Source organism: Tachyglossus aculeatus, chromosome 17, assembly GCF_015852505.1.
Source record: "Tachyglossus aculeatus isolate mTacAcu1 chromosome 17, mTacAcu1.pri, whole genome shotgun sequence".
Classification (NCBI taxonomy): Eukaryota; Metazoa; Chordata; class Mammalia; order Monotremata; family Tachyglossidae; genus Tachyglossus; species Tachyglossus aculeatus.
In genome coordinates this window covers 40,945,051-40,951,404 of record NC_052082.1, presented here as the reverse complement: position 1 = coordinate 40,951,404, position 6,354 = coordinate 40,945,051, and positions in this window count along the sequence as shown.

Sequence of the window (6,354 nt, the reverse complement as noted above, 5' to 3'; positions counted from 1 at the left end):
CGCATTCCATCAGCTTCTCCAGGCTGCTCATACTCTATTTATTCAGTCTACTACTGCACCATGGGGACTAGATGATAATTTCAGTCTCTGTTCTGATAATCTTAATTAAACTTTTTCTGCAAATAGTCTTGTCCTGAAGGATCCAACCTGCCATCTAATAATTATTAATAATAATAATTGTGGTATTTGTTAAGCACTCACTTTGGGCCAGGCACTGTTCTAAGCAGTGGGGTAGATCCAAGCTAATCAAGTTGATCACTGTCCCTGTCCCACAAAGGGCTCACAGTCTTAACCCCCACTTTCAGAGTTGGGGGAACTGAGGCACAGAGAAGTTAATTGATTGGCCCAAGGTCACAGAGCAGACAAGTGACAGTGCCAGGATTAGAACCCATGTCCTCCTGACTCCCAGGCCTGGGCTCTAGCCCCTAGGCTGTCATGAGCCCGTCGCTGGGGATCCACCACCCCGTAATATCAGGCGCTCAATCTATAAGCCTGTTGCTGGGGATTTGTCTCCCCCCAGTATCTGGCACTCACTGACAAGTTCCAAGTGAAACATAACCTCAACTGTTTGCAGCGGAAATCTTTATTCAATTCTCAAAAGTCAAATTGAAGGAGTAAGCACATACATGCATGCGTGCGTGCAGACACACATCACATGTAGCTATCTAACTGACTGGTTTCCCCAAGTTCGTGCACACGATCCCACTTTGCCAGAGTTCAGAGAGTCCAGCCGTCACAGCACATCTTCCTCTTTGAGTCTTAGGTGTTTCCCAGAGGCCGCCATAGGCATCTCAGTGCATTTTTTAGGTGGTCTGCCATAGCCCGGGGGCCGGCTCTTTCCCCTTTTTATCCACTCATGGGGTAAAAGTTTCAGGGTGGGGGGCAGCCAATGGGAGTCCTGATTTGCTGCTCCGATTGCAAACTGTCTCAGGCTCTTTACAGTTAAAAGCCAGTGGGAATGGCTACCCCTCCTCCCATGCTCACCCCATGGGCTACGTTTGCAAGAAACACCCCGTTGCATTTCTCCTCCAGACAGCAAGGAATTCAGCTTCTCCTCAATTCAGTTCTTCCTCAAATTCCTCCGTTGATATTTCTGTTCACTGGGTCAAAGAACTATCACCTATGACATGGTTTCTGTGTTACAAAATAGATTCACTCTTGTTCACCACAGAGACCGTGATGTTTCTCCATCTTAATAATTGTAATGTTTATAACTGTGGTATTTGTTAAGTGCTTCTTATGTGCCGGGCACTGAACTAAGCACTGGGGGGGATACAAGCAAATCGGGTTGGACACAATCCCTGTCCCTCATGGGTCTCACGGTCTCAATCCCTAATTTCCAGATGAGGTGACTGAGGCACAGAGAAGTGAAATGGCTTGCTCAAGGTCACACAACAGACATGTGACAGAGTCAGGATTAGAACCTATGACCTTCTGATTCCCAGGCCTGTGCTCTATCCACTACATGATGCTGCTTTTAGGGGCTCCCTCGGGGCTGTTTGTTTTCAACCACAACTGGTGGCGGATTGGCTGGGTCAAATCTCTGCATCACAAACAGCTCTGGGACCAAGTCCTGGGACTGATTCTTCCTTGTGAGAAGAAGGTTCTTTAGAAACCCAGCCCAGGGCTCTCAGATTGGCTGGCACACAGTAAGTGCTTGCCAAATATCAAAATTATTATTATTTTGGACTGCCAACTTCCTAAATTGAATTCCATAGAGTTACCAGGCTCTGGGGGCCTGGTAATTTCTGTGAATTCTGGTAAGTTCTGCTAATTTTGGTTCTGACCATTAACAAAGGGAGTTAGGAAATTTGGGATGTCATCAGAATCCTTCTCACCCACCCCAGATCGGTATTTATTGAGCGCTTACTGAATACAGAGTATTGTACTAAGCATTTTGGAGTACAATAGAGAACGTAGATGAGCTCTAGGTGCTCACGATCTTATAATCTCGTCAGGGAGGCAGGCATTAAAATAAATTAGAGTTAGGGAAAGCAACCAAATATAAGGGTATGTATGTAATTACTGTGCGGGCAGAGTGGGCATCAAAATACTTAGTGGGTGATGATGATAATAGTAATAATAATCATAATAATTAAGCATTTACTATATGCCAATCACTGCAGTAATTGTGGTATCTGTTAAGTGTTCACTATGTGCTGAGCATTGTGTTGAGCATCGGAATGGATACGAGATAATCAGGTCCCACATGAGGCTCACAGTCTAAGGGGGACGGGGGCGAGGTATTGAATCCCCATTTTACAGATGAGGGAACTGAGGCACGGAGAAGTCCAGTGACTTGACCAAGGTCACAAAGTAGGTTAGTGGTAGAGCTGGGTTTACCATCCAGGTCCTGACTCTCAAGCCTCTGTTCTTTCCACACGCCATACTTCAAGTGCATAGATGATGCAGAAGGAAGGGAGAATAGGGTGGGGAGATGAGACATAAGTCAGGAAAGGTTTTCTGGAGAAAATGTCATTTTAGTAAGGTTTTGAAAGTGGCAAAAAGTGGTGGTTTATTGGATATGAAGTTGGAGGAAGTTCCAGGCGGGAGGGAGAGAGTAGGTGAGGAAAGGGTCACCTGCAGAATTTTTCCATTCACCCCATTTAGAATTTGAGGCGTTGAGGTATGGGTCTCCGTAGGCTTGTGAAAGGAGTTGGGAAGCAAAGCTGGAGGAAAATGAAGCCATAGTTTCTGGAAGTTCTGGAGAACTTGCTTCCCTGAAAGATCAGGAACCGGTTACTTCCGGGGACCGTAAGCCCTTCTAGACCATAAACTCACTGTGGGCAGGGAATGTGTCTGTTATTTTGTTGTGTTGTACTCTCCAAAGCACTTTAGATTGTAAGAACCTTGTTGGCAGGGAATGATAATAATATTATCATAATAATAATAATAGTACTTGTTATGTGCTTACTATGTGCCAAGCACTGTTCTAAGCACTGAGGTAGATACAAGGTAATCAGATTAGACACAGTCCCTGTCCCACATGGGGCTCACTCTCTTAATCCCCATTTTACAGATGAAGTAACTGAGGCCCAGAGAAATTAAGTGACTTGCCTAAGATTACACTGCAGACATTTGGCAGAGCAGGGATTGCAACTCAAGTTCTTCTGACACCCAGGCTTCTGCTCCATCCACTAGGAACTACTGTTATATTGTACTCTTCCAAGTGCTCAGTACAATACCCTGCTCACAAGTACTCAATAAAAACCATAGACTGGTCTAGTACAGTGCTCGCACCCAGTAAGTGCTCAATAAATATGATCGATTGAGGGTGTGTGCCCACAGGGGCGTCATTCACACTCTCGTGACATGGAAGAGTGGGACAAGTGTGTGCGCTGGTGGGGGCATAGGACGACTCGTGGATTCTGCTGGATTTTATGTCTAGCATCACGTATTCCACTTCGCCCTCCATGGTGGCTTTACTCCTGGCTGAAGGTGGGGGCAAGGCCCCCCACAGATGGGCACACAAACCCACCACACAATCACCCGCAACCCACTGTCCCTGTCCCTTCGACTCTCCTCTGAAGGAGAGGCTGACGAGTGACTCATGAGAGGCTGATGAGTGGCTTGTTCCGGAAGTTCTCTCCCTGCTGCTCAGATATAATCTAACCCTTGGAACTAAAAAAGGACTTTGTGGTGTGGTGACAGCAGAAAGGAAACTTCCTTTCTCCTCATTATCTCCCGGCTAACATCAGAGGGGAGTCCTCATTTGTTCCATTGGATTTGATAAGAAGGAGATCATTGGTGACCTCTAAGAGAGCAGTTTCTGTAGAGGGAAGGAGATGAAAGGCAGATTGGAGGCGGTCCAGGAGAGAATTGGAGGAGAGGACTCTGAGGCTGTGGGTGTAGACAACTGGCTCAAGAAATTTGGAGAGGAACGGTACAAGGGAGGTGGAGCGATACCTGAAGAGAGCCATGGGGTCAAAGGAGGGCTTTTTTAGGATAGGGGAGGATATAGGCATATGGGAAAGCAGTGGAAAACAAGCCATTGGGGAGCAAACTATTGAAGATGGCAGTTGGGGAAGGAAGAAGAGAATAGGCAAGAGTTTTGGTAAGATGTGAAGGAATGGGGTCAGATGTGCAGGTTGAGGAGGTGGATTCTGAGAGGAGGCAGGAGATCGCCCCTTGAGATACTGCTGGAAAGAATGGGAGCCTTAAAGAAGCGGGAGGAGGTGGGAGGGATTGAGGAGGGGCAGGGGAGATTTTAGGGAGCTCAAACCTGATAATGCCAATTGTCCATTCTCTACCTAATCCTGGTGGTCACTGCCCAGCTCAACGACCTTATTGCTATTCCAGAGTGAAGCACAGGAGTGACATGACCCTGAACTCGAGGCTAGGTCATTGGTCAGCAGAGATAATCCTTCATGCTAAGGAAAGGACTCTAATATCGGGGCACCTCACTCAGTGTGAATAAAAATTTCTGTTGTGTCCGGGAGCTGGTGACTGCTCTGTTTGTACCGGGAAGGGGAGGGAAATTTGGAAATGGTCCATTGGTAGGGGCCCGTGGAGATCACAGAGTCACTGACAGTTACTCGGGAGTGGAATGACGGGGAGGAGTGGTTAGTCAGTCAGGCAGCATTTACTGAGCACTTACTGTGTGCAGAACACTGTATTAAGAGCTTGGGAGAGTAGAATATAACAATATAAGCAGACACATTCACCGCACACGTGAGCTGACAGTCTGGAGCTGGAGGTGGACCTTGATATAAAAAAGTAGAAACATAGATATGTACATACATGCTGTGGGGCTGGGAGGGGGGATGAATAAAGAGTAAATCAAGGCAGCGCAGAAGGGAGCAGGAGAAGAAGAAAGGAGGGTTGTGTCAGGTAACGCCTCTTGGAGGAGATGTGTCTTGAATAAGGCTTTGAAGGTGCATAGAGTAATTGTCTGTTGGGCATGAAAGAGGGAGGGTGTTCCAGGTCAGAAACAGGATGTGGGCAAGAGGTTGGTGGGGAGATAGACGAGACTGAGGTACAGTGAGAAGGCTGGCATTGGAGGAGTGAAGTGTGCAGGCTGGGTTGTCGTAGGGGAGTACTGAGCTGAAGTCGGAGGGGTCAAGGTCACTGAAGGCTTTAAAGCCGACGGTAAGGAGTGTTTGTTTGATGTGGAGGTGGATGGGCAACCAGTGGAGGTTCTCGCGGAGAAGGGAAACACGGCCTGATCATTTTTGTACAGAAATGATCCGGGCAGCAGAGTGGGTAGAAACAGGAGGCAAGGAGGCCGGATAAAGTAATCAGGGCAGGATAGGATAAGGACTTGGATTAATGTGGCAGCAGCTTGGATGGAGAGAAGAGGGTGGATTTCAGAGATGTTGGGAAGGTCAAACTGACAGGATTTAGTCATGGATTGAATATGTGGGCTGAATGAGAAGAATCAAGGATAATGCCAAGGTTATGGGCTTGTGAGACAGGAAGGGTGGTGGTGCCATCTACAGTGATAGAAAAGTCAGGGAAAAGGCAGGGTTTTGGTGGGAAGATGAGGAATTCTATTTTAGACCTGTTAAGTGTGAGTGACAGCAGGACTTCCAAGAAGTTCCAAGGACTTCTGGGAATGCTGGAGGAAATGCGAGACTGCAGAGAGGTTTCAGTGGATCTGTTGCTGATGGGGGAGATGGAGCTGGAGGAGGGAATTCGTGGCAATGAGTGTAGCCTGGGAGAAGGCCATCTGTCTCCACAGCCTTTACCTGAGCACTCTCCTAGAGCCCTCTCTCTTCATTTTCCTGTGGATTGCTGGATAGGACATAGGACTGGGACTCAGGAGACCTGAGTTTTAATTCTGATTCCACCACTTGCCTGCTCTGTTACACTGGGCAAGTCATTTCACTTCTCTGTGTTTCTTTCTCCTAATCTGTCAAAGGAATCCGTCCTTGTTCTCCATCCACACTAGATCTTCCATCCCATTGTGGGCAGACACTGTGCCTGATCCAATTATTCTTTACCTACCTTGGTCTTAGGTCTGGGTTGCCTACCAGATGTTGCCTACCTAAATGTTCAAAGTGATCATTATCATCATCATCATCATCATCATTAGGGGCTTTAAGACACCATTAATTAGCTCCCTTTTTTCTATTGACCCAGGGGAGCCCAGCTCACACTCTTGTCTTTCCAAGCTCAGCTACTGACTGTTTCTCATTCTCAATAATCCCATTTCTGACCTTTGACTCATGACTTTATTCCTACCTGGAACTCCTTTTCCCTTTAAATAGTGAGTGCATGGATCTAGAAGCAGCACGGTTCAGCGGAAAGAGCACGGGCCTGAGAGTCAGAAGATGTGGGCTCTAATCCCAGTTCCGCAACTTGCCTGCTGTGTGACCTTGGGCAAGCCACTCAACTTCTCTGGGCTTCAGTTAC